This window comes from Nycticebus coucang, chromosome 2 (assembly GCF_027406575.1).
Source record: "Nycticebus coucang isolate mNycCou1 chromosome 2, mNycCou1.pri, whole genome shotgun sequence".
NCBI lineage: Eukaryota > Metazoa > Chordata > Mammalia > Primates > Lorisidae > Nycticebus > Nycticebus coucang.
The window spans coordinates 15,908,928-15,936,724 of record NC_069781.1 but is presented as its reverse complement, the minus strand read 5'-3'; the positions used below and the strand labels follow the sequence as shown (position 1 = coordinate 15,936,724).

The 27,797-nt window shown below is 49.6% G+C and overlaps 1 protein-coding gene across 9 annotated transcripts in view; it reads left to right on the top strand.

Moving 5' to 3' along the window:
• Positions 1-27,797, top strand: part of DAB2IP (DAB2 interacting protein) — a 191,962-nt gene that overhangs the window by 26,525 nt on the left and 137,640 nt on the right. The window lies entirely within an intron of this gene.

Below are 27,797 nucleotides of genomic sequence, written 5' to 3'. Positions count from 1 at the left end.
TCTGGTTTCAGGGTGGGCTCACTATTTTGCATTATCTGTTGTGAGTTGTAAGGAAACGCCCCTCCCTTTCTGCTTGTCACTGATGATCATAATTTTAACATTATTCCCCCTTACTGTTAATGCCTCTGAGTTTTCTTAACCTAAGACCGTACACTAGGAGTTAAAAACCCAACCAAACACCCAGCTCTGGAGCCCAGAGAACCTGAGTTCAAACCTCAGCCCCCACTTTAGACAAGTTTCCTAACCTCTCTGAGCTCAAAGGTCCCATCCCAGGGGGATGTAGTGAGGCTTTGTGAGGTAAGGTGTTGAAGGCATCTGGCTCATGGGACAAGCGCAGGCTTGAGCAGCCAATGTTCACCCTGGAGCTTGGGTCTTCTTGCTGTCTGAGGGATCCAGCACTCCTGTGCCTCAGTTTTCCCTCCTTTCAAAAGTTTGTAACCAAGCCCACTCTCATCAGCCCCTCTTACTCGGCACTTTGGAGAAAAGTGCACATAAGTGCACACCTGTGAGGGCACACACTTGCAGTGGTTTTGTAGGCCCTAGGTTGGAGACAGCCCCACACCTTCCTTTCCCTGGCATTATCCATTCAGAAAGCAGCAGGTATCCATCCTGACCTTTCCCATCTTTCTCCACCCCCTATGGTTGCCTGGAGGTAACTATTGTAAATATCAAGGGAGAGCAACTAAACTACAGTAGAACCTCTGTAAGTTGACTACCCTAGGGACTGTATCAAGCTGCTCAACATACAGAGGTGATCAACTTAAGGGACTAGGCCTATTGTATTGATACAGACATGTGGCGCATGTTGGTCTACGAAAGTGAAGTCAACTTAAGGAGGTGGTCAGTGCAGAGAAGAGGTTAAACATGGAGGTTCTACTGTAATTAACCACTGTAATGGGGAAAGGTGCTGCCCTGCAGAACCTGACCCAAAGTCACCTTCAAGAGCCTCTCCATTCTTTCTTCTCTCCTTCTCCATTCTTTCTTCTCTCGTGCTGCATCCCCGCCTGGTGAACATCTAGTCTTTTTAGTTAGAATCCCCTAGTGATGGTGAACTCACTAGACAGTGAGTTTCATGATTGGATAACTCCAGTCTGTTAAAAAAATTCTCCCTGTTTGGAGCAGAAATCTGTATCCCTCTGGCTTCAGCCACTGGCTCTGGTTTAACCCTTCAGGCATCTCTTACCAGCACAATTATTCACTGGGGCCCCCTTGTGCCCAGCATTCCATTCCTTCTCTTTGGCATTCAGTGCACTGGAGTTTGGCAGTGATCACAGCAGTGATCATAGCACCATTTATTGAGTGTTTATTATATGCCAGGTCCTGGGCTGAGAGCTTTACGTGTATTATTTCCTTGCATCCTTAAGACAAACCCATGAGTTTGATTCTTGTCTTCATTTTGCATGTAAAGAGGTGGGGTTAGAGGGATTAAGGGATTGTATCAGTCTTTAGAGCCCATGATTCTAACTGTGACTTTTCTCCTGTGCTTGCATGCATGCCTAGGCATGTGTGTCTGTGTGTGTGCGTGGGACTGAGGTGTGTGCGTGGAGCTGAGGTGTGTGTTGGCCATGCTTTTATCACAAGCACCTGGAGTACCTGTTAAAATGCAGATTCTTCATCTCTGCTTCAGCCTCAGGGACCTACACTTAAAAAAATTTCCCAAGTCTAATTGGAAAATCAGAGCATGAAAAAAAAATAATAATAAAATAAAAAAACCTCCCCAGGCTGTTCTCCTGCATGCCACAGTTTGAGAACCATAGCTTTATGGCTTTGGTACTCTTGGAAGAGAATATTGACCATGGGTTTCAAGAGACCCGAATTTAAGTCTTGAGCTAGTTACTTCTCTTTTCTGTTAAATGGGTATGCTGCTACACCCACTGGTGGGTGATTCTTGTTAGTGATGGGCTGTGGGAGTCCCCTGGGTGGATGTTGGAGTTTATGGGGCAGAGGCCTGGGGAATTCAGAGGAGCCCTGGTGAAGCTTCTCCCACTACAAAGTGCATGTGCATGGGGGCAAACCTGTGCCCCTCCCCCAACCCCCATTAAGACCACTGGCCTCTGCTTCCTAGAAGGATTAGTGTACTTTGGATGAGGCCTTTGTGCTTAGGCTTCGCAGCCAGAGAGATGGAGACCCTGGAGAGGCAGGCAGGAATCTTCCTTGCCTCCCAGTGCACCTTCCTTTTTCATCCTCACAAGGTAGCCTCTGACCTTGCCAGCCAAGAGGTGCTGAGCCTACATCTCAGGGGCAGGGGAATGGGGTGCATCTGTGTTTCTAGTCTCCATCTATTTTCCAAGAGGGCTGCTCTGCCAGCCAGTGGGCAGCTCTGGGAACATGTCAGGCCTGAGTCCAGCTGGACTGGGCTGCCTTGCTGGGAGGGGCATAGGGTAAAGGAAACTCCTGCTTAGACCTCAGCAGTATCACAATTCTGGCCTCCCAGCTATGGTGTGGACAGAATGCTTGCTCTACCTTTATTCTGTTTGGTCCAGATGAAAGCATGGAATTATTAAACATCTGTTTTATGGAAGTGGTCACAGTGTCTAGGAAACTGCAGCAACATATCCAAAGCCCTGATGTGTGGATGGAGGGATGGTGTTGGGCAGAGGGATGGTGGTAGAGTTGGAACTGGAATCCAAGTCCCCTAGAAATAAGCACAGGGCTATTTTTGCACTATATTTCACACTTTGTTGTTTTTCTGTTCCACTTGGTTGTGGCTTTGGTGCCAGGGCTACCACGGAAGCCTGAGGACCTGGATCCCAATTGGACTTTGTGATCCTGGGCAGGGCTGATCATCTCTAAAACTTTAGCTTCCTCATTCATTAAGGGAATGAGATGGGGCTATTTGGTTGTATCTTTGAAGTTCTTCCCAACCTGGACCTTTACCGGTTGGTTGTAATTCTGCCTACATTTCTGGGGAGGGATGTCCACAGTGGGCTTAAGGCATGAGCGAGGGGTTGGGTTGGGCTGGAGGGCAGGGTACTGCATGGGAATTGTTATAAAAGTCGCCAGAAAAGCTCTGAAGTGCCTAGCACTCAGCAGGGCTGAGACACCTAGGGGTGGGGCAGTAGCAGGGAAGTCCAGGGCGCGGTGAGGTTGTTCACCTCTGGATTAAACAGTGTTTTGCACTCTGAACACTGCAAATGGGTGAGTAGTGGTGACTGCGGGTTTGGATGGGAGCCCGTAGGGAACAGGGGGCTTTGGGACCAACCCAGAGGGATCCCCTTCAGCCCTGGTTAGCCCTGACCAAGAAACCAGGGGGAGGTTTTAGAGTCTCTTATCTCCCAAGCCACCTCTTCTTTCCTCTGGGCTTCCTCAGCCTTCCCTGAACCTAACCAGAATGGCTGTCCCTGGAGCTGGCAGCTGGGGGAGGGGAGAGTCCAGCTGCCTGTTCCTCATGCCCAGGGTAGGCCCCCAGCAGCCTGGCCTTCCGAAGCTGCCCTGGGTGACCACAGCCACTGTGGGCCTTTGCCCTCTGCTTCCCCAACTCCAGCATGTGTGTGGCTCCCTATTAGCTGCTGCGAGATTAAAGGGATTAAATCTGCACTCTGGCCTGGCTGCAAGGCTCCCTGGCTGACTCCGCTTCTTCTCCCTGCTCCTTTCTCTGTTCTTCAGCCTTCGTGTTTCCTGGCCTCTGCCTGTGACTTCCAGAACACCCTTCTTTCTCCACCTCTGCTTCACTGCCCAAATTCTTCTGTGCATCTGGGTCCAGCACAAATGTCACCTCCATTTGGTCTCATCACCCCACTCAGGGTGACTTGTTTCCCCTTGAGGTCCTGGCTTATAGCTCTGTCAGCTTCTTGCTTTGTCCTGTGTTGTTGGCGTGCCTGTCTCCCGTGATGGGCTCTGACCTTCTTGAGGTCAAAAACCTGGCCTTTCCTCTCATCTCAGTGCCCACAAGGTGGGTGGAGCCCAGTGGGGCCCTTCCTTGGCTGGTAAATGCTTATAAAGCCTTGCAGAGTTGCACTAGCTTAGAACCCGGTTTGGTTTCTCTGTTTTACCTGCACCTCACTCTCCAACATAATCAACTGGGGAGTCTCTCAGCCCATGCTGTCAGCTAGACTGGCTTCAGCCAAGGGGCAGAGGGATGCCTTGGGTTAGCAGAAAGGCGTCCCAGCATCCTTTGGATCATCCTTAATCTGTTTTTCTAAAAAAATCTCTGGTTTTGCGGTATCAGAGATGGACAGGCCTAGAAGCAGGTGGGAAGAGTTACCTTGTTAGTCCTACCTGCAGGCTGAACTTCGGGTCTCAAGTGAGAATAACAAAAATTCACCTGATTCTTTAGAATTCTTAAGAGTGTTTATAAAGGGGTCATTGTGATTGTGTTGGAGACCTGCTATGGCGTGGCCCTATGGGCACCCAGGAGTCACCTGGCTTTTCTATGGTTGCACAGTTATTTGTGGTCAGAAAGTCCATGGAAACTGTTCAGAGAGGGTCGCTGAGCTCCAGAGGCAAAGGGAAAGAGCAAAAACTAGGACAAAGAATCTTGTTCAAGAACAAAACATTTATGTAAGACTTTCTGGTTTGTAAAGTGCTTCCTGCAGAGGGTCTGGTCCCTGCTCAGTTCCCCTGTGACTTTCTGCTGAGGACACTGAGGCTCTGTGAGAAGAGACACTTGGCTGATTACCCAGGGCCAGAAAGAGGCTGCTCAGCATCACCCCCTCCCTTGGTCCCCTCCCTGGCCCAGTGCTAGGTGGTCTCCCCCACCCCCCACAGAGCTCAGAGGGGAGCCCATTCAGAGTGAGGATGTTTTTTCTTTGAAATTCTTTTTTTTTTTTTTTTTTGAGACAGAGCCTCAAGCTGTGGCCCTGGGTAGAGTGCGTGGCATCACAGCTCACAGCAACCTCCAACTCCTGGGCTTAAGCGATTCTCTTGCCTCAGCCTCCCAAGTAACTGGGACTACCGGTGCCCACCACAATGCCTGGCTATTTTTTGGCTGTAGTTGTCATTGTTGTTTGACAGGCCCAGGCTGGATTCGAACCTGCCAGCTCTGGTGTATGTGGCTGGTGCCTTAGCTGCTTGAGCTACGGGCACTGGGCCATCTTTGAAATTCTTGTCTTGTTCCCTGCTAGTATCATTTGATGAGAGTGAACTCAGGCGGTGGCAGGTGGGGGAGGTAAGACCAGGGAGAACAGGCAGTGTCCTTATGAATTTCGACACAGGTGGAGCAGGTAGGACCTCCCTGTCATAAAGTAGGAAGCTCCCATCTCCTCATGGTTCATAGTGGCTGATACTTATTAAAGAGTATCTTGGAGTAAGATCTGATGGATAGTGAGGGCACTAGAAGGAGAGGAGAGACATATATGTTCGGATACCAAAGATACTCCCATCATTCCTTTGTTACTGTCAGTTTACCTGCCTCTACTCTGGCCCCGCCCCTAGACTGAGCATCCTAGCGTGGGTGCCTCATGGTTGACCACTCTGGGTGACCTTAGAGCAAGACTTACCTTGTAAAGGGGAAGAGAAGGGGAAGTGGGGTAAGTGGGTAAGGAAATGACTGAGCGACCCTTCTCAGCATCTTTGCCAATCCTTTCCAACATCTTTGGTGACCCTGTCTGGCTGTCACTGATGGGAGAATATGCTGGAGGCAGTGGGGACCCAGCCAGACATGGTGGAAACTGGCCCTGGCCAGAGCAGGGACCTCAGAGCCTTTCCCGGCAGAGGGAATGTCATCAAAGCTGGCGCAGCTTCCGGGAGGAGAGAATTCCCAAAAGGCTCTGTCAGCCCCCCGATAGGGATCTGAGGGTGTGTGAAGGATTTGTTTTTCAGCCAGGATGTGGGGAGTTAAAAATAGACATCCTAATCCCTTGAGTTCGTGTCACACTTGATGCTGTGCAGAGCCCTTTGGCTCCGTTATCTCACTTGGGTGGCTCGGCAGCCGCTGACGTAGGTAGAGGTCGCACTGCCAGCTTTGTGTATGAGGAGGTGTGTGCCCAAACTCTCACTCGCTGGAACTTAGAGGCAGAACCTGTCTGCTCCCCAGCCCCCTGGGTCTGTGTTCTTTGCTCTAATGAGGAAACTGATTAGAGTCAACAGGCTACGGGAGGGAGGGGAGCTGGTTGAAACAATAGGGGTAGATTTGGGAGCAAAGTGGCAAGGGTGACAAGAAGATTAAGGACAAGTCATGGCCCTGGGAGCCAAGGCTCCCGGTGGGGTTGGGAAGTAACCCAAACTGGCTGGAGCAGGGGTGAGAAAAATAGGACTGGGACCTCAAATTGAGGACCTTGAATGCCACAATAAAGACTCTGAACATGATGCTGTTAGGGAGCCACTGAGGACAGTTGTCTGCTTTATCAACACTGCATGTGAAGATACACTCCCTGGCTTGGCTGCAGGTGTTAACTTTATGATGTTTGGGAGAGCAGAGGTTTTAAACCGTCAGAAGACACCTGGTACATCCCAAGCTCTCCTTCTGGAACCTTGTACCATGGTGGAGGGAATAGCCCATTTCCTGCTGCCTCTGTGTTCCAGGAGGAGCCCTCTCTGGGGCGAAGCCTCTGTCTGAGTTTCTTATTTGTAGTTGCTTCCTTGTGGTGGGAAGAATTAAGCCAGGGGGAGGAGGTGATGGCTGAAGTTCTGGGGGAAGGCTCTTCTCTCTTGGCCTGATTCACAGAAACTTTTATGGGATATCTATGCCTCTGACACCATGCTCCTGGCAAGCTCCCAGACCACCAGGATGGGTTTTCTCTTCTTCCCAGCTCCAGCACCAGCTTCTCCAGGCAGCCTGCACTGATCACCCCAGCAACACTGGCCTCTCCTGCACATTTCAGTGCCTGTTGCCCTCTGACCTGTACCTTTATTAACTCTTTGCTCTTTACACAGCTAGCCCAAGACTCCTGGTGGGCAGGATGGGAACTAAGCCAGATCTGAGCTGCACAGACCATTGGAAATCTTCTGGTATAATTCGTCCATTTTAGAATTGGGTAGACAGAGGCCTGGGTTTGTTTAAAACTTCGTGACAAGCTCATGGCAGAGCTGGGATTCGAACCTGGATTTCTACGCCCTTCTTGGTCTTTGGCTGTAACACCATCCTGCTCCGCAGATCCACCCTGCTTCTCGACCCTGAGAGCCAGGGATTCCCAGCTTTGCAGCCGTGGCTTGTCCCATGGCTGGCAGCCAGCATTGCCAAGCCTGTGGGTTCCCAGAGAGGGCTCCTGGTGCTGGCGTTGGCTTAGTCACAGGGATGAGATCACTACTCACCTCTGGATGGGGGAGGATGCCAGGGTTTGGGAACTTTCACTCTAAGCTACTTGATATGTGTGTGTGTGTGTGTGTAAAAGAAAAACAAATGTGTTTGTTGGGACTTTGTACTTGGCCCATGAACAGTGGGCCTGGGGAAATCGCTGGGGCCAGATTAGCACTTGGACTGCCATCTCATAGCTTCCCAGGAAAGTGGCTCTGTGTCAAGAAAGAGCTTGGAACCTGATGTTAGCACTTGCTCTCCCCCACACGAGCTGTTGACCCTGAGCGTGGCGCACAACCTCTCTGTGCTGTAGTGATAATACCTAGCAGGTCACACTTTCTGAGTACTTCCCGTGGAGCCATCCACTGGGCTTAAGTCTTCCCAGGCATTTGCCCTTTGATTCTCTATTATAATAGACCTGTGAGGTCCTGTTAGCATCTCTGTTTTGCAGATGAAGAGACTGAAGCCCAGAGAAGAGTGACTTGCCTAGAGTCACCCAGTGGGGAGGGGGCAGAGCCAGGGTTTGAGTCAGGTCTTCCCAATTCAGAAGCCAGACCTGTCAGGTCTCTGTTCCTCTAGCTGCTGGGCTACCTCCTGAGGGATTGTTGAAAGTATAAATATGGAGAGACTCAGTGTGACTAAGCAGGTGAGGGGAGGAAAGGGATGAATAACTGCGTTTTTCTCTGTAATGACATCATTCTCTATCTCCCCTCCTCCAATTCTGTCCTTGAGTAGTCAGAGAGGAGGAGCAGTGGAGAGCAGGTACAGCTGTATCCAGGCTGCGTGAAAAGAAGTACACATTAGAAGACATGGTTTCACAGCTAGCCAGTCCAGGACCCACCTCTTTCAATCCCCTGGAATGTGTTAGCATTTTTTGATGTTGATATTAATTCCTTTCCCATCCTCCCCCAGATGGTACAGTACATTCAAGGGAAGGGCTTGTGGAGGGTATTTCTCTTTGAGTGGAGAGACCAATAAGGTATTGATTCAGATTTGGAACAGGGGTCTGTGAATGGCCTCTGAAGTCTGGGTGTGGGTAGGAGTTGGCAGGAGCATTAGGTAACTTGTTGGCATCCCCACGGAGTCTGGCAGAGCAGAGAGGCTAACAAGAGCTGGCTGTCTGGTCTGGGGTTCATCAAACAGACCTGGATTGGAGTCCTGTGCCACCTATCAGCTGTTCGACCTTGGAAAAAGTTACATCACTTCTCTGATCCTTAGCATTCTAACCTATAAATTGGGGAAAATAATATCTATTTTCTAGAGTTGTTGTTAGGGTAAAATTAGACACACAGACACACACAGAGAATATAGTATTGTGCCTGCACAATCATTGAGTAAGTGCTAATGTTTTTGTTATTACTTGTTGTTTACATTGTTGTTACTGAGGGTCTTGGGTCTTGTGATACTCTGGCTAGTGCCCCCTTCCAGAACTTACTGCCTTTGGTGAAGGCAGTTCTGGGTAAGGAAAGAAGAGACTATATGAATTAGTTATGTGTTTTTCTTATAGAGATACACAGTCTCAAATCAGCCAAACAAAAAGTGTTCTGAACATGGGTTCTTAAGGGAACTGTTTTGATGAATAGAGAAAGGGGATAACAGAGAAAAAGATGTCTTTAAGGTGCTTGAAATTTATCTTTCACATGGCATCCACATTCCCCTGTGAGCTTGTTTCTGCCGGGTGGGGTGAGTGTTAGTAGACGCAGGCCTGCTGGGTGAAGGTGGGCTTGGGCAGAACTCAAACAAGTTCGAGCTTCTGCTCCTCCCTGGTCCTGAGAACCACCAGAATCCCCCTTAGAGAGAAAGCTCAGCCTTTGGAGAATTCTGCCACAAGTTGGTGTAGAAAGAAGTGTGTGTGCATGTGTTGGGGCGGGGAGAGGCCTGGGGGCCTCCCAGAGGAAGTGAGGCTAGAGTCAGCCCCAGGACAGCTGCTCAGGTTTCTGCAAACAGGATTGCAAAATCACTTTTTCCCAAGCTCAGCGGAGCAGCCAGGTCAGCTGGGAGTCCCCAGGCCAGGCAGTCAGGATACTTGGGGAAAGAGGAGGAGTCTAATTCTGCCTCAATTTCCCCATTTGTCCTAGATATTCCTAGAGCCCCTTTTATCTTGGTCATGCTTTTGGAGAGGAAGCCAGAGGGGTGTGGAGGAAGAAGATGTGGGTTTAGGATCAGAGCTGGGCTTGTCACTCCCCAATGTGCACCCTCAGGCAAGTCATTTCACTGCCTGCACCTCAGTTTCCTCATCTGTCAGATGAGGATAATGGTGCCATCTACGTCACCGTCACCGAGATGTTTTAAGGCTTCAGTGAGGTAATGCACGTAAAGTGCTTATCACAGACCTGGCATGAGCTTAAGTGCCTATAATTATAAACCATCCGAGCCACTGTTGTTTTTAGCTGGGGACGCACCTCAACTGCCCTCATCTCTTGCCTTTCCCTGAGTTCCTGTTTGTTGTTGACATCCTCCTCACCAACCAGTGCAGGGATTTATATCCTTGCTGGAATTTCTCTTTGCATTGTCTAGTTAATTACCTCATGGAATAAGGCAAACAATTTCACTTCCTTTCCAGCGCAAGGGCAGGAAATGGCGTGGTGCCTCCTTTGCTGTGATTGAGATGATTACTGAGATATCTGTTGATGATGATGGTGCTTCTGTCCCCCGAGAGGGTCTCTCTTTCCTAGAACAGCTCCCCAGACCCCATAAATCAAGTGCAGCCACGTGCTTGGAAACATAAATCTTGTTGAGGATGTAGATGGGTTTGGCCACGTGTCTCTTGGTGCCAGCCTGCTATTTTGGCCTCTTCTTGTCCACTCACAGAATGAGTGTTGAAAAGACTCCTTTTAAATATTTAGAGCTAATGACCTGTTTATGTCTTTGGGAAATGCTGTCCAATGGAATATAAATAAAAAATCAAGGCACAGAAGAAGCTTTCAGATGGCGAGAAATCAGTGGTTGTTCTGCATACCTTGATGGTGGTGGTGGTGGCCTTGGGGTGAGGAGGCCTCGTAGATTGAGGCATTGGTTTGAAATGGAGGTTCTGGGGGCTTCTAATCCCTGCCCTACCACTTAGTAGCTGCAGGAATTGAAGCAGCTACTTACCTTTTCCTTGGCTTTAAAGCAAAGGATATAAGAGAACCAGTTTCAGAGGAGTGTGGTAAGAATTGTGCCCCACACAGTGGCTGGCACATGGTAAATACTCATAAATAAGCAGTTATGTTCAACCCAAAGACCTTAGGAAAAACTCTCCGTATTCTTTAGCCCAAGACCTTCTCGCCTTGACCTCTTCCTCCTCACAAGACAATAACCGGCACCCAAAGTACCCAGGGCTCTCTTACCTCTGCTTTTCTGTTGGGCAGTTCCCACTACTTGGAATGGCCCCTACCCTGTCTCTGCTCGTAGAATCTTTTCTTTCTTTCTTTTTTTTTTTCCAGAACTTATCTCAACAACTGTGCCCTTCACAAACTTTTCCTGTGTTGCCCCCCAACTGTAAGTGCCTTCTTATATCCTTGTTATGTCTTAAGTCTGCCACAGCCCAAGTTTGTCCCATGGAATGGTAACCTGGTAAGATACTTCATAGAAAAGAAGTTTAGGGTACAAAGAATGCTGTCCGGGTGAGAGGCACACTTATAATCAAACCGATGCCTCAATCTACGAGGCCTCCTCACCCCAAGGCCACCACCACCACCATCAAGGTATGCAGAACAACCACTGATTTCTCGCCATCTGAAAGCTTCTTCTGTGCCTTGATTTTTTATTTGTATTCCATTGGACAGCATTTCCCAAAGACATAAACAGGTCATTAGCTCTAAATATTTAAAAGGAGTCTTTTCAACACTCCTTCTGTGAGTGGACAAGCATTATAAAAGCGACCCATGTAACAAAAAACATTTATACCTCCATAATACTTTGAAATAAAAAAAAAAGTAATGTTGCAACCAAAAAAAGAAAAAAAGAAAAAGAAATTTAGGAAAAGGCTGAATACTTTATGCTTGTTTTGTACAGTACCAATCCACATTAAGAATGTTATTTGCTTATTTATTATTTATTTATTTTGTGGTTTTATAACTTTATTTGATATGTCTGACAATTGCCAGTTAGTTCTCATCCACACTGACTGTAGATTTTTGAAGGTGGGAACAGGTACACAGGTAACCGAAGTATAGAGCTTGTTTGGTGAATCTTCATCTTCATTCTTTTTTCTGGATAACCGCACAAGGAAACAGTGTGGGACATTCCTTATGCCTTTGGCCCAGACAGCTTTGTTGAGCCTTGTATCAATGTGCACATCGTGAGTCCCCATCTGTTTCATGGCAGATTTCCAGATCTCCTTGGGTGCCCAAGGGGCGTGCTTCTTCTTCTTCTTTTTTTTTTTTTTTTTTTTTGCAGTTTTTGGCCAGGGCTGGGCTTGAACCTGCCACCTCGGCATATGGAGCCGGCGCCCTACTCCTTTGAGCCACAGGCGCCACCTGGGGCATGCTTCTTGAGGCCCACTCCATGGATGTGCTTGTGAATGTTGAGGGTGTATTCTCGAGTCACCACCTCGTTGATGGCAGAATGGCCCTTCTTCTTGCCACCCTTCTTTGAGGGAGCCATTCTGCCGTGCCCAAGTTGGAAAGCCTACATTAACAATTTAAAGCTCTGAGAAGTCCTGCAGTAAAGAAAACTGCTGAACAGTTTTTTACTCCTGAACTCTCCAAAGCTCTGACCTTAGGACACTTTTTTCTTAGAATTGGAATGCATATTGATGGCTTTTGTGATACTCTTAGCATTGTAGACATTTATAGGTATAATAGTTTGATGCTATCACCTCATTTTACAATTAAGGAAATCAAGGCCCAGAGGCTGGAGTAACTAGTCCCCCGGGTAAATCTGTGGTCTGTCCCTCTATCACCTCTGGAATCAATTGGCAGGTCCTTTATGTGGGTGTCTGGGACCAGGTGGTGAGGAAGGGTTGGGTGTGACAGCCAAGGCTCTGCTCTCAAAGAGCTTTTGGCCTCGTTGAGAGGATGGGATAGATGTATGGAAGAGAGACAGATTAACCGCCAAATTCTGTGTCCCTCAGCCTGCATGTAACAAAAGTCCTGGGGTCCTGTTCATATCCCTGAAATGTCCTCTAAGAACCCAGTGCTGTCCTTGAGCCCAAGACCCAGAACTCGGCCTTGTCTGACTCTCACCCTGACCTTTTGGCTCCCTGTGGCCCTACTAGGGATACAGCCAAGGGAGGGAGGGAAAGAGGAGCTTTCAGTTTATCAATGCACATCCTGCTCCTTCCTTTCTGGGGGAAAATGCTCTCTTTTAGATTCTTCTTTTATTATCTGAAATTCTCAGGGGAGCAATTACCCGATGGTGGGAATTATCTACTGTCTTTATTCTGGTGCCTGTTTGCCTGAATTTCTTCTTGGAGTAATTGATTTTGGTAATTCAGAGCTTCTGAATGCTGTCTTAGGAGAGGGTGCCGTGCAGAGGCAGGGGGATCCCCACAAAGGCATTGTTAAAGGCGTTGGCGGCTCTGCTGCTCATGGTTGGTGATGGAGATGGAACAGCGACCAACAATAAAGTGTTTTTTAGCTTTGGGTTTTTCCCCTGTCATACTGAAGATGCGTGGGTTGCATGGGAGTGTGCCTGACTGTGGAACTGGGGCAGGTTAGCTGTAGGGAAGTAAGAAGTTGAAAGGCAGGTTGTAGGTCTGATGGGCTTGGTCATCCTTGCCACAAGCAGGTCAGCATTGGCCACGGCCTTGCCCTGGCCCTCAGCCTCTGCCCTCCCACAGGGCTCCAGGGACAGTAGAAACTCCTTGAAGAGCCTCTAAGGAGAGCAGCTGCAGTGAATTAGCCTGACCTTCCTGCTGGGTAGACCAAGGTGGCTTTGGACCTTGCTGCCTTGGGTGCTGCTGTCCCCTGGAGGGGAGGACAGGCCAGGGCACCTGGCTTAATGGGGGCAGGAGAAAGGCAGGAAGGGCAGAACCTCAGTGTGGGAGGCCTGGTGTGGCTGGGGAGGTTATCTGCTCAGCGCATACAAGGGAGTAGGGGGTAGATTTCCTCCCACAAATGGCCTCCTGGCTAATGGCCCCAATTTCAAATACACGAGTGCTCTGAATGTGAGAGGAAAAGCTTGGACTAGAAAATTCTTCAGCTTCTCTCATTTGGGAGGTTCTGTGGAGCGGGCCGCACACTCCAGCAGCTTTCATGGAGACTCCCTTCCCTCCCCCTCTGCCCCTTATCCAAGGAAAAGGAATCTCCAGACCTCTGGGCTGCTGGTTTGGGGCCAGCCTCAGGGGCAGCCTGTCCTGTCTTGTAAGGACCACCCTCCCTGTAAGGCCTGGACACTGTAACACCTTGGGTCTGGTGTCCTGCAGCTTTCTCATCTCTGTTTTACAGATGAGGAAATTGAGGCGCAGTGTGGTTTGTTCCTGTAGTGAGTAAATGGTGGGGCATGGTCTCATGCCCAGTCTCCTGACACCCAGCCTGGGATGCTCGTGGGCCTGAGAGGGGGCTGGGAGCTCATCAGATGCCGGGTGGAGGAGAGGGTGGACACTCAGGTGGGTGGCAAGCTGGTTTCTCTAGTTCCATCAGAGTTCTCAGCAGAAGTCTTATCTTTTTTTTTTTTTTTTGTTTTTTGTTTTTTGTAGAGACAGAGTCTCACCCTATGGCCCTCGGTAGAGTGCCGTGGCCTCACACAGCTCACAGCAACCTCCAACTTCTGGGCTTAAGCGATTCTCTTGCCTCAGCCTCCCGAGTAGCTGGGACTACAGGCGCCCGCCACAACGCCCGGCTATTTTTTTTTTTTTTTGGTTGCAGTTTGGCCGGGGCCGGGCTTGAACCCGCCACCCTCGGTATATGGGGCCGGCGCCTTACCGACTGAGCCACAGGAGCCGCCCCTCAGCAGAAGTCTTAGTGCCAGGCCTGGTTACTTCAGTTTGCGTCTAGTCACCTGCTGAACCAGGAAGTCCTGAAGGACAGAGACCCTTTGTCACTTTGAGATCACCCTGTGTACCCAGCTCCATGCTTCAGCCAGGGCTTTTTAGGCACAAGAGACAAAAGTTCCCCTTCAAACTGGCCAAAGTTAAAGAGCTACGCCAGAAAGGGCAATGTCTAACCCAAAGGAATCTATCTCTAATGGTGGAATTTCAGGCCCTAGAGGTGGTTTACAGGAGCTCCAGAAATCAGCTCTAAGATCATACCATACTCCACCCAAGTACAAGGACATCTTCAATTCCTACCAAGGCCTTCCTGGCCAACATCTCCTCTTTCAGAAGTTTGATGTTACAGAGCTTGTGGGCTTAACCTTTCTAAAGAACCCAAGGAGGCCCAAATAAAGTAGGATGATGTGATATTTATCTGTGTTTCTCTTTCCCCTCATTATCCCCGTCCCCCCCCCCCGAGTCCTGGGTTCTGTTTCTCTACTGGGCTGGGAATGGGGAAGGAGGGTGTCCAAGGAAAATTGGGGTGTTGGCCCTAGAAGATCAGGGAACAAACATAAGCAAAAAGAATAAAAACCTCATGAACACAGAATGTGCACATCAGGAATGGTCAGTAAATCCAATGGATTTTGTAGAAACATCCCCCACCCCCCTCCCCAAGGAGGAATTTATCCAGGTGGTGTACACACCATCTCCTATAAACTAAACAAAGCAAACCCTGTGCCTTAAGAAGCAACGTAAAACCATATGTTGGCTCAGCAGAAAAGGGTGCCATAATTGGCTAATGACATGTGCCTTTGCCTTGGTGGTGGGGGTGGTGGGGCAGGGACTGTGTGTATGCTATCCCTAGTCTGGTCCGAGTTTTGGTATTAGGGAAGTGGTTTTAAGGGTTGAGAACAGTTGAGCTAAAGCTAAATAGTGTTGAAAGAGTTCCTTAATTTCTTTAAAGGGCCAAATATATGTGCTTGGAAGGCCTGTGTGAGGGGATATGATTCCATCCTAGAGAACTGACATAAATTATAATGCAGAGGTCCTAATGGAAGTAATTGTTGGAAGGTGTGACTCCTGGTGCTCTCAGGACTCCGCGGAGGCCTTCACATCCTTTAACTGTGACAAGACTGAGTTGCATGGCCCCTGCCTGTGCTGATGCTTCCATATATATTTATTGAGTACCTCCCATGTACCAGGCACTGTTATAGTGCAGATTGAGAGATGTTCTTTTCCCGCCAAGCTCTGTAACATCAAACTTCTGAAAGAGGACATGTTGGCCAGGAAGGCCTTGATAGGAATTGAAGATGTCCTTACACTTGGGTGGAATATGGTATGATCTTAGAGCTGATTTCTGGAGCTCCTATAAACCACCTCTAGGGCCTGAAATTCCACCATTAGAGATAGATTCCCTTGGGTTAGACATTGCCCTTTCTAGCTTAGGGGTGAGGTACTACTGTGGGGTATTGAGTGAGGATCTCATTCATCTCTGAGCCCTCTTTGGATTAGAAGTTATTATTTGGCTTTCCTCCAATGACAAGGCCCTGAGAAGAGAGGGTGGTAGTGGAAATGTTATAAAAGCAGTTAAACAGGGTCCAGGATACAACATTGGGTTGGTAGTGGAAGCCAGAGTTTGCACTTGGTACATCATAGTGCGTACCCCACCCTAAGTGCTAAACTTAGCCACAGTCAAAAACTGTAATCATCAAATTACTTTTAGTGGTCATTGTTTTCTAAGTTTGGCTCCTAAAGGCAGAACAAGAACTAAAGGTCCTTCCCGGCTCTGACCCCCTGCTGCAACCTTCCGGATCCTTCCACTAAGATGGGTGGCTCCTACTCTGGCTGTCTGGGCCAGCTGGTGGAAGAGATTGCCAGATCCCTGTCCACACTCCTCTACCCTTTTACCCTTCCCAGCTGGAGGCGTGATTGTCTGTTTTCACCTATTTACCTTCTGGCTCCCGGGAACTCCTTCCCCTCTGAAAATGCTGGGCCCTGAACACTGACCATCTGCTACTCCCTATATTGTGGTTAAAGGTATTGTGGGTTCTGGAGTCCAGATGGGTTCGAGACTAGGCTTGACCAGCTGAGTAACTGAGTTGCTCTTTGCTGACTTTCCCATCTGTAAAATGGGATAACAGCACTAACCCCTGTGGGCTCTGAGGGGTGTCAGTGAGGTATAGCTAATACCTGTCAGGTCTCTAGACCTGGCCATCAAAGGAGCTCAAAACATGTGAACTCTGATGTTATATTTAATAATGTTGTTTGCTGAGGGCTTCGGCCAGCCTCCCCAGTGGCCATTGCCCCCTCTGCTGCCCCCTCTTGTCTTCTCAGACCCCGCGACTTTCTGGCCCTTGGATGCTGCTCTTTTGAGGCTTCTGTGTGCCCCTTCCTGACCTCCGAGGCTTCAACTCTAGTGGGATCCTCCTTTTCTCACCCACCAGCTCTCACTTGGGAGCCTGCTTTACTCCCAAACCTGACTATAAATCTCTCTCTCCTGAGTTCCAGACAGAGAGACGATTTTTACTGGTTGCTTTAAGGTGCATCAACTGGTCCAAAGTGGGAGTCCTTTTCTTCCCACTGACAATCACTTCCTTCCCACTGTTTACCCTCCCCCAGCCTTGACCTCCTCTGTGAAGGCTGCGCTGGCCACCCCCAGCCAGGGGAGCTCAGCCAGAGGGTTTCCTTCCCCATTTTCCCTCCTGGGGACATCTTTGGGGAGTATCTCCTGCACCCCATCCCTGCCCTCACTGCCATTGGGTAACCCAGCCACAGCCTGTTTCCTGCTCCCTCCTCACTGCCCTAGGCACAAGTGTTCTCAGTATTGGTCTGAGGAGTCCCTCCCCTGCACAAGGATCTTGAAGGGCTCCCTGTTTTTCCTGGGGTGCAGTTCAGACTTCTCAGAAGTAGGAGCCCCCTTGCCCACGGTGCCTTCCTGTGGGCCCAGGAGCTTGGCTGCTGAACCCCAGTTCCATGGCCTCCCACCTGTCCTGCTGCCTTGCCTTGTTCTCAAAGTTCTCCTGCCTGGGTGGCTGTACCTTGGCCCTGTGCTGCCTGGTGGAGATCCTAGCACTGTCTGATCACATTCACCAAGCCAGCAGGGGCCTCAAGCCCCCATGCCATCCAGCCCCAGCCTCCAGCCAGAATAGCATGGCTGTTTGTGTTTCTCGCCCTGCCCTTGGATGCTTGAGGGTTTCCTTCCACAAACGCTATACTCTTTGCAGCAGGATTGACTAGGGATCAGCCTGGAAACTTCTGGGGCCTGCGAGAGCAGGGTCTGACTAGGAGGGTTACCTCTCAGGGGCAAAGAGGTGGCCCTCAGAAGTGTGCAGTTTGAAGGGACCAAGATGGGGATCCCCAGTACCTGCTACAGGGCTGAGTTCTATTCGTTGAGACTCTACGTGGCTTTTGTCAGGGACATTGGGCTCCATGGCCAGGTGCCCTCCACTGCCTGCCTGTGGGGGCCTCTGCTCCCTCATCTCCTGTTGGGAGATGAGATTTCCACTCCTCAGGGCTGGGGCTGCTGGGTGGATTGAGCAATGGTGAAATGGTGGGCGAAAGCACAACAGAAGTGTACAAAGTAATAATTAACAGATGTCAATTGTTAATAGCTGAAAAATACCACCTCTACCCCACCCCCTGTCCCCAGGAGGGAGGAGACTAAATGGTCACTTGACCCTTTGGAAGAGATTGTTTCACAGCCAGCTTGGGACAGGTTTGGCTGAGAAAGTGATAGGTCCTATGGGTTAGGTAGAGAAGCAGGTGGGAATGGTGCTATTGCTAGGGCCACTGAGCTTTGACTTACTTTGATTCTCCTATTTAATACTCATAGCCTTAAGAAGGAGCCAAGGGTGGAGATTTTGCTCAGAAGGGTGTGTGGGCGCCTAGGGGTGTGCACAGGGGGTGACTCCCTTGGTCCTATCTGCTGAATCTGAGCCTTGCACTGTACCTGTTAAGCTAGTGGCTGGCCCTGTTACCTCCATTTTGTAGAAGATATTGTCTTGCCTGAGGTTAGTTCCAGATTGTCCTTGCTATGACACCCCATGGCCAGTACTGAACTGAGGCCTGAGTGATAGCCCACCAAATTTAACATACAGGGTGGTAGTACTGGGCTGGGGGGTGGTTAGTCCAGCTGAAAGGCCTCTTTTCTTGGGGACTCGGTAACACCAAGGGTAGATTTTAAGCATTAAGGTTTTAAGGGTAAAGGTCATGAGTTTCCTTCACTTCCATGATCCATTTGTCTTTTTCCTTTTCTTCCACATTTGCAACATTTTCTCAAGACAGAAGCCATCCATTTGTTCTCTCGCCATTCTTGGACCAAGCCTGGTTGGTTCTGTCTGGACTACAGCTCCCCGTCTCCAGCCCCAAGGCTTGGAGGTGTCACTCCTGGTGCAGCCAGCCGGCTTCCTACCTGTACACCTGCTGGCTGTGGCTCAGGAGCACCCCCTCCCTGAACATCTTTTCCCTGCAGAGTTCTCTGCCTCTGTGCCACAGACCCAGCAGAGCTGCCCAGAGACAGGAGCTGGTGGTGTTCCTGGTGTTCCCAGCACTGGGTCAGCAACCGGTACATGGTGGGACTCCCAAAGTTGTGTGGGGAGGAGGAAGGCAGGCACCTAAGGAGCAGGCTAATGTGGTGGTTGAGAGACTGTGGCCAAATCCGGGATATACTTGCTAACTGGCCTTGGACAAGTCAGGTCACTTCTCTGAACCTCAGTTTACTCATCTATAAAATGGGAGTTAAAAATACAGTCAAGTGGCTAAGGCGCAAGCCACAAACACCAGAACTGGCATGTTTGACTCTAGCCTGGGCATGCCAAACAACAATGACAACTACAACCAAAAAAAATAGCTGGGCGTTGTGGCAGGCGCCTGTAATCACAGCTTCTTGGGAGGCTGAGGCAAGAGAATCGCTTAAACCCAAAAGTGGGAGGTTGCTGTGAGCTGCGATGCCACAGCTCTCTACCCAGGATGACAATTTAAGACTCTGTCTCAAAAAAAAAAAAAAAAAAAGTCAAGTGCTGATTAACGTTGTTTCAGTTGACACAACTATGACAGTGATCCCATAATGTTTAATACCGTATTTTTACTGTATCTTTACTATGTTTAGATACACAAATACTTACTATTGTGCTACAGTTGCCTGCAACATCCAGTACAATGCTGTGCTGTACAGATCTGTAGTGCAAGAAACAATAGGTCTATAATTATACCATATAATATATGTAGTATATGTCATAATGTAGTAGGCTATACCATCTCGGTTTGGGTAAGTACACTCTATTGATCTTCGAATGACAAGGAAATGGCCTAAGGACCCATTTCTCAGACCTAGTCTCTGTCGATAACGATGCATGAGTGTACCTATCTTCTGGGATTGCTGAGAAAATTAAAAGACAGGAACTTACTAGAAGCATTTATTATGCTTATTATAGGCTAGGCACGTAGTAAGTCTCAATAAGTATTCATTTCTGTTGTGGGGATTCAGGGAGTTGGGAGAAGAGCATGTAAACAGACCTGCCTGGGTGGGCTGCTCAGAGGCTGGTCACTCTCTGCCCCCATTGGGATGTGGTTTGGCGCCCAGTCCCTCTGTGACATGCCCACATATCACCCCTGGGAGGCAGGTGCTGTTATTATCATTCCCCCACACGTTACAGTGGAGGAAGCAGAGGCTCAGAGAGGTGAAGCCACCTCTGTGGTGTCCACACAGCTGGGGGCGACAGAGCCAACGCTGATGTGTCCAGAATGGGTGGTCTTTGAGGTTTGTCTTCTCTGGTGAGCAGGTTTTCCTGGGGTTTGGGCTGATGGAATGATAGGATCAGGAGAGCTTTTTTCTTTTTTTAAAACATTTTATCTTTCAATTATGCCTGCTCTGGATTCTGAGTTCAGAATTCTGAGTTGTTGCTCCCTGGGGCCACCGGAAACAAGGATCTGGGCTGGATCTGGCTATAGCCCTATCTGACATGGCCTGGATAGGGCGTGTGTGTGTATGTGTATGTTTATTCTTAAATGTGAATTAGTTGCCTTTGTTGAACAATCCAGAGATCTTTACATCAAAATCTGGTACTTCTCTTAAAATAGTCTGGCCATCCGGGCCCAAGTTCCAACAGGACAGAGGCAGGCTGAGGTATCATTCCACTGAGCCCGGCAGGGCCTGCCACCATTTCCTTCCTCTCCTCCTCGCTGGCAATTGCATCTGTGATTCTTGAGCCCAGTGGTCTACAAGGCTGGGGTCCACTAATGAGGAGCTCCTTGCTTAACAAGGGTGGGCAGAATTATAATTCAAGGCAAGAGGAGTGGCCCCAGAGAGATGTCTAGATAGTGCTCGGGGCTTTGAGAAACATTAATGTGTTCAGAAGAGCATCCATGGACTTGGCACGTGTTTAACGAGCTCTTGCCTGTACTAGGCACTGGCCAACCTGGGAGCTGCAAAGACATATTCGGAACACAGACTGTCCTCCGAGAGCCTGCATTTCACGGGGCAAGAGCATCTGAAATGGGCTTCCAGGGAGGAGATTTGAACCCGGTGTAAATGAAGGTGTAAGTCATTTTAGGCAGATGAAAGGACAGGAACAAAGGGGGAACCTCCACAGGACTCCCTGGTTTGAGCTTCAGAGGGTGGAGCCACCTTCCTGCTCCTCCCCAAGAAGGAGCTGGTGGGAATTTGGGATTTGTCCAAGATTGATGAAGGCACAGAGATTTGTGCCTGTGAGGGACAAAGTTCTCTTGTGTTTTTAATTTCTAAACACTGTTAATCTGTTTTTTAATGGATTTTATTGTATTTATTAACTAGTTTAGTTTTTAGAGATAGGATCTCACTATGTAGCCCAGGCTGGCCTTGAACTCGTGGCCTCATATCGTGCTCCCATCTTAGCTTTCTGGGTAGCTGGTACTACAAACTCAGACATCTGTGCCTGTCTTTAGACTTTATTTTATAGAGCAGTTTTAGGTCTACAGCAAACGTACAGGGGGTTCTCTTCACTCCCTGCCCCTCACACCCCCCCAAACTCCACCACCATCAATATCCCTTATCACAATCTGCCTTTTAATACATAAAACAGCATATTCCATGATCTGTTCATTTGAAATGAAATCACCCATTGCCCACTAAGCGAATGCAGGAATCTGTTTCCTTGCTTCCTTGGGCCTGTCCATCCAGAGCATCATCCCGCATATCACCAGTACCGTGTCTGTGAGAGCGTCTCACTTCATGCTGCAGAACGGTCCCACAGGACTCCATTTGTAGGAGGGACCATCATTTATTCAACCAGGGCCCCTGTGATGGACATGGATGCTGTTTGCAGTTTTTTGTGTTTTTCCTTGCTGTTATGGCAAACAGGGCTCACTGACATCCTCGTACATCTGTTCTTACACGCTGTGAGAGTTCATCTGGAGGATGGCGTGGAGAAGAAGAATATACGAATTTAAAATGGACATCTATAGACTTTAACTTCTGATCCATGTCACCCACTTGCTCTCCACAAGGGCTGCAGCCGTTTAGGCTCCTGCCTGTGGTATGTGAGAGTCGGTGGTCGTGATTTTCCTGTATATCAGGAACTGGGCTGGGCTAAAACTTGCATGGACCTCGGCAGCAGAAACTTACCAGTGGGGGGAGACTTTGGGAGAGTGTTTTTCTCAGTATGATCTCTCACATTCATGCACAAATATATATCTGTAGCATATATATGATTCTGATTTAAAAACTTTTTTTTTTAAGATAGTCTCACTATGTTGCCTTGGATAGAGTGACGTGGCATCATCATAGCTTATAGCAACCTCGAACTCTTGGGCTCAAGAGGTCCTCTTGCCTCAGCCTCCTGTGTAGCTGGGATTACAGGGGCCCACCACAACACCTGGCTAGTTTTACAATTATTAATAGAGATGGGGTCTTGCTCTTGCCCAGGGTGGTCTCGAACTCTTGAGCTCAAGTAATCCACCTGCCCTGGCCTGCCAGAGTGTTAGGAGGTGAACAGTACAGGTGTGAGCTACCATGCCGGGCCTTAAAAAACATTAAAAAAAAAAAAATCATCCATTGTTTTGCAGCTTGCTTCTTTCATTTAGTAAGGTATTTTGGAAACGTTTTAGTCATTGTACATGGAACTTGATCTCACTCTTTGTGTCTGCTGCATGGAGCTTTCTGCAGTGTGAGACTGATTTAGCCATCCCTCCATGGGGGTTCAAAGGCCCTTCCTGGTGTTTCAGGGTGAGCTTCTTTGGGCCTCAGGTGTCAGCATCCTCCTGTTTGGAGAAGCACATTTATTAGGAGCGTGTTCATGGCTGAGAGTGATGCTGCTGTTAATCCTGCTGTGTGGCTAGAGCAGAAGTTAGGGTTCTGCTTTGGCCTTGAACTTGGGGTAGGCCCTTCTCAAGTTCTGTGTGGGTGCAGTGGATCTGCTGACTTTGTCCTTGAGCTGAGTGGAGACACGAGCTTGGGGCTTCTCTCTTGGGTCTTTCTAGCCCCTCTTAGCTATGCTGGTTGACGGGGTAGAAGGGGCCCCAGACCCCTGCCTCTGCAAGAGCCATTGGGTCACTGACTCATCTGCCAGCAGGATCTTCCTCCAGGCTTAAAAGACTCCAAGTAGGATGCTTGGGTCTGGCTGGGGGCATGAAGGTTGAGGGTGATGAGGAAAAGATGCGGGCAGTGCTGGTGGCTGGTGCTGATGGTTCTGCCAAGGCACTGGGACAGTTTTGACTCTGTAGAGCGTGGGCAGTCAAGGAAGGCTTCATGGAATAGGTGAGACCCGGGTCAGTGGGGGCTTTAGAGATAAACAGGCAGGGTGTCTGGGCTCTGAGGGAGCCCCTGGAGAGGGGAAGAGGGAGTGTGGAAGAGCCTGGAAAACCTTTAGAGTCTCTCTGGCCACTTACGGTTGCAGGATGACTGCATAGGGGGCAGAAAACTACTAATATGGAGATTTGGAGTCAGACTAACTGGGCTCCAATGCTACTTCTGTCAGTTACCAGCTGTACCTTCTGAGCCAGTTGCTTATCCTCTTGAGCCTCAATTATTTTGTCTGTAAAATGTGATAATAATAGTGCCTCCCTGGCAGGGCTCCTGGGAGGGTCGTCTGAGCTCCTACTTGGAGAGTGCTTTGCCAGACCTGTATAAAGTAACAGGTGCGAGGTGCTGTGAAGGGAACCCAGTCACCCAGGTCTTGGATAATGGCTACAGTTGGCTACAGGTGGGGTCCCCAGGACTTGGCAAAAGGCACAAGGTGCTGGTGAAGGAGACAGAAGTGTCTTCTGCCTCGGGTCCCACCCGAGCGGCCCACTTGGGAGTCCTGTCTGCAAAAAGCAATCCCTTAGGATATGGGCCAAGTGCAGAGGCTTTGAGGACTGGACACAGTTTGGAAGGCAGCTCTGGGGGTATCTGGGCCAGAGGAAAGCCTGGCCAGCCGATGGCAGGGATTGACAACCAAGCCTTTCCCGCTAAGTGCTTCTCTCAGAAAATGTGGCCAGAGACATGTCCACGAGAAGTGTTTGAGCGCGTCCTCTTGGTGCCCTTTCTTCCTGAGTAATTAATGCTGCTTCCATCCCCCTGAGAGGGTGGTGGTGGGTAGGGCTGGGCGGGCGCCGAGCAGACAGTCAGAGCCCACTGCAGCTTCCTCGGCCATTTGTCGCCTGTCAGCCTTGCTCTTTCGGGGCATAAAATAAGTTCCTGGGAGGTGGCCAGGGAACCTGAGGACCCGAGCTGGGCTTTCTGGAGCACAGTGGCTCCAAGGGGTCCTTCTCTGGGCCTCAGCCAAGCTGGAAGAGCCAGGTTGTCTGTGCAGGTCAGACTGGCTCTAGGACAAATGCTTCTCTTTTGCCCGAAGAAGCCTCCACCTCCCAGATTTAAGAATTCCACTTGGAATTCTTAACCAGGATTTCTGGGACCCCCCAGATAGAATTTAGAGTTTCAAGAACTGGAATAGGAAAAAAAAATGTATGTGTGTGTGTGTGTGTATATATCCTATCATTATTTTTACTAACCTCTAATTACAATTATAAACTGTAATTCCTTCAATTATAAATGTAGGCAGTAAACCACGGTGACATTAGCTGTTCTATGAGTTTGTAGAAATCATAGAAATCACAGAAACTGTTATATCCTATTAGTTATTGCAGGTTTCTAGAAATAATGTTTTTGTTCATCATACTTCAAAATCACAGTAGTTATTAGGCCCAGATCTTGTCATTTAAGGCATTAAAAAAGAAGCATAAATATTGTCATTGCATTTAAAAAAATATTTTGATGCTATGTATTTCAATGTAATTGGTTTCCTTGGTAATCCTCAGTATTTTATTTTATGCACTGAGAAACATTTTTCTGAGAGAGGGGCCTTAGGCCTTACCAGAGTCTGACGGGGTCTGTGGCACCAAAATTTAAAGGCACCTGCCAGAGCCTAGGGCGGGACCCTGGCAGGCTGGGTGCTCATGCTGCTCTTGCCACTCAGGGTCCTCCACTCCTGGTGAGGACCAAGTGTCCTGTTGTCCAGGGGACAGAAGTGTTACTGAGCAAGCCTGCTGTGTGTACCCAGCTCTGTGCTGGGCCCTGGGCAGCTCCTAGTGAGGGAGGACCTGGCCCTCTGGAGATCGGGGCCTCCTTGCAGGAGGGAGGATTGCACATAAACAGCTGCACAAGGGCACAGCGAAGCCCTGTGCTGTCAGCAGTCCAGAGGAGGGAGAAGTCACTTCCTTTTTGGGGACCCGATTGATGATACTGGGAAGGCTTCATGGAGGAGGCGGCATTGGATTTGAGGCTTGGGAATTTTGAAGGAAGAGACATGGGTAAGCATGTCAAGCAGAGGGATCATTCCTAGCAAAGGAACAGAAACCAGAGGGCTGGGGTGTGTGCGGTGCCCAGGGCAGAGGGGGGTTTGACCGGAAGGTACAGTGGAGAGAGCAGAGGGACGTGGGAATGCAGGCCCTGAATGTGGAGAAGCTCAGACTCTGTGCCCTTGGCCCAGGAAGCCATGGCAGGGCGCTGGCAGCTTAGGCTGGGGTTTGAGGACGGGCCCTCTGTTCACCATGTGGCGGGATGACAAGAGGATGATGCAGGGGGCTAGGGTGCCGTCAGATGAAGGCTGCAGAGAGCTGCACTGACCCCAGGCTGAGAGTCCCCATGTGGGCAGATGGGAAAGTCCAGCCATGGAATGTTGTGGAAGATCAGGAGGCTCAGACCTCAGGCCAGGCACTGACCATCTGAATTCGACTCCTGGTTCTGCCCATTATTAGCTCATAGCCTTGGCCACATTGATTATGCCCTCTGATTTGTGGGCTCACCTGAGACACACATGGTAATAGTACCTGTCTCACAAGGCTGTTGTGAGTATGAAACAAGGTGACGCGTTTAAAGCTTAGCCACAGTGCCTGGCACAGAGTAGGTGTTGGTCACGCCATAGCTGTGATTGTATTTATTTCTGGCAATAAAACTTATGGGTCCTGGTGGCCCCTTTGGTGTGGGGGCAGGTGCAAGGAGAAGAAAGGTCAAGTCTGAAGTTTCAGATCAGCACCAAGGGGAGGCTTTGCTTCTGGCATCCAAGAACAGATCAGGTTTCTGTGTGCTGATACCTAGCCCACCAAAGGTGTTGTTCTTTCCCTCCAGGAGTTCCCACGGTCAGGTAGGCATGGTAAACGAGTGGGGGCCCAGAGAGTGACGTTAGGAGCTCCCTTTGGTTTCCAGGTCTCAGAGCAGGAAGGGTCTAGATCAGCATCTGATTGTGAGTGAGCTCAGGGGCCTCACTGAAAAGAGATGCCCTGGGCAGGGTGGTGCAAGGAAGGCAGAGGCTTTGAATGTGGGACTTTGTGGGAGCAGGTTTGCCTCCTAGACCCTGCTCACATTGAGGGACTGGAGCTTGGCATCCTAGAATTCCATGTACACCTTCCCCCGGACCCTCGCAGGAGGTTCCCACACTCGTCTTGGCTTCCCTCTCTCCCAGGTCGAGGGGTTCCAGCTTTAACTCTGCTAAGAGATTGGGCTGCTCTGGGTGGCAGGACCCCACTGATGCCTGATAATAAATTTGCCATGTTTTGCAAAGCATGTGGAAGCATATTTGGGGGGCTTAATCTTCTTAATAAATCATTCTCAGATTGTGTGCTATTAAACCCTTGGAAAATTCGTGAACACGCTGGGAATAGAGACCTCATTGGGAAGGTCTCACATGAACAGCACAATTGAACGCAGCTTCTAAATTGGGTCAGGGAAGCCTTCGAGGCCCAGAGAGAGGACATTCCCGCTCGGCCCTCCCCAGGCCTATAAATTAATCATGCACACAAAGAGAACCTTGTTTTCCCCTGTCAGAGCTGGGGGTTGTGCCTTTGCCCACTGACTCCCCCCCACTCCCACCTCTGCTGCAAACAGAGTGCCTGGTGAGGCATTTCAGCTTCTGTGCTTTGTTACTCCCGTGTCTCCAAAGCAAGGTGGGTGTACGTTTCAGCAAGAGAGATGTAGGTTAGATAGGGGGAAGAACTTCCTGGCTGATCCTGGGGCGGTGTGAAATCCCCGAATGGGCTGCTCAGGGAACTCGAGGAGACTCTTTTCTTCAGGCTTTTAAGATCTGGCAGGCTCTATCCCCCATGGTATACTCAGGCCACTGCCCTGAGACAGCAGTCACCAGGACAGACATTGCCCCAGTGTCTGGCCTCAGGAGCTAGCTTGCAAAGTGCCTCATTCTGGACCATTCTGGGAGATTTTTCATCCCTTCGGCCTCAGAGACCCAGCTAATGGGACATCAGGCAGCATCCTCCAGGCCCAGACTCCTCACTATGGTCTACATATGGAGGTTTTTGGGAAAGGGAGGTCAAGTTAGGTCTCTGCTGTGGGTCTCAGGCTCCTGCTAAACCTCAGTGGGTTCACTCCCTTCCCCAGCTTGTTGGGATCCCATTCAAAGGCCTGGCCCAGATACCTCCTACTCTATGAAGCCTTCCTTGATCTCTTCCACCCTGTCAGTCAGAATTTGTTACTTCCTCCACTTCTTGTCTGAGAGTCCCTGTGGAAGCCCATGTGTCCCACCAGCCTGAGGACAGGGACTATGTCAGAACCCTCTCAGCCCACATACTGTTCCTCCCAGGACCACACCAGGACTTGAATTGGTTTTCAAATGCCTGCTCTTAGCAAGTGTCTTCCTTCCCCCACCCCTCCCACTCCCACCTAGGGCAGGAGATGAATGGCCTGGCTTCCTAATGACAACTGTGGGAGTTCTGAGCTCTGAGACAAGAGCAGAGCTGGGACAGAAGGGAAGGTGGAGCAGGCAGAGGCCTTAGCTGGTCCCGGCTGGCCCTGCCTTTACTCTCTTGCTTCTGACATTTTGCAAGTCTTATTCTTTTTTTTTTTCTGAACCCGCTTAAGGCCTCTAATCCTGCAGGTCTTTACAAGGGAGTGAAGTGGCCCTCCAGTGTACACAGAAGCCCCACCCTGAGCCATAGCGGCCCCAGGCATCCCCTTGTGTGTGGAAACCAGCCATCTCGTAGCACAAGCCTGGACAGGTGCAGCCTTGGTGAGCAGTTTGGAAGGGGTGACACGCAGGTCTGAGGCTGGGCCGACAGTGGGGTGGAGTTTGCTGTCAGAACCTAAGGGAAAGGAGGGAGACCCTGGTAGGGGTGGGCCAGGGAGAAACCTTCCTCTGGGGAGAGCACTTCTGAGAGCTATAACTGGGTAGCCCATCCAAACCCCAGGGAAGGGAGTAGGTTCTGGTGGTCCAGCCTGGGGCAGGGGTGACATTGCAAGGAAGCAGATGGTAGCAACAAAAG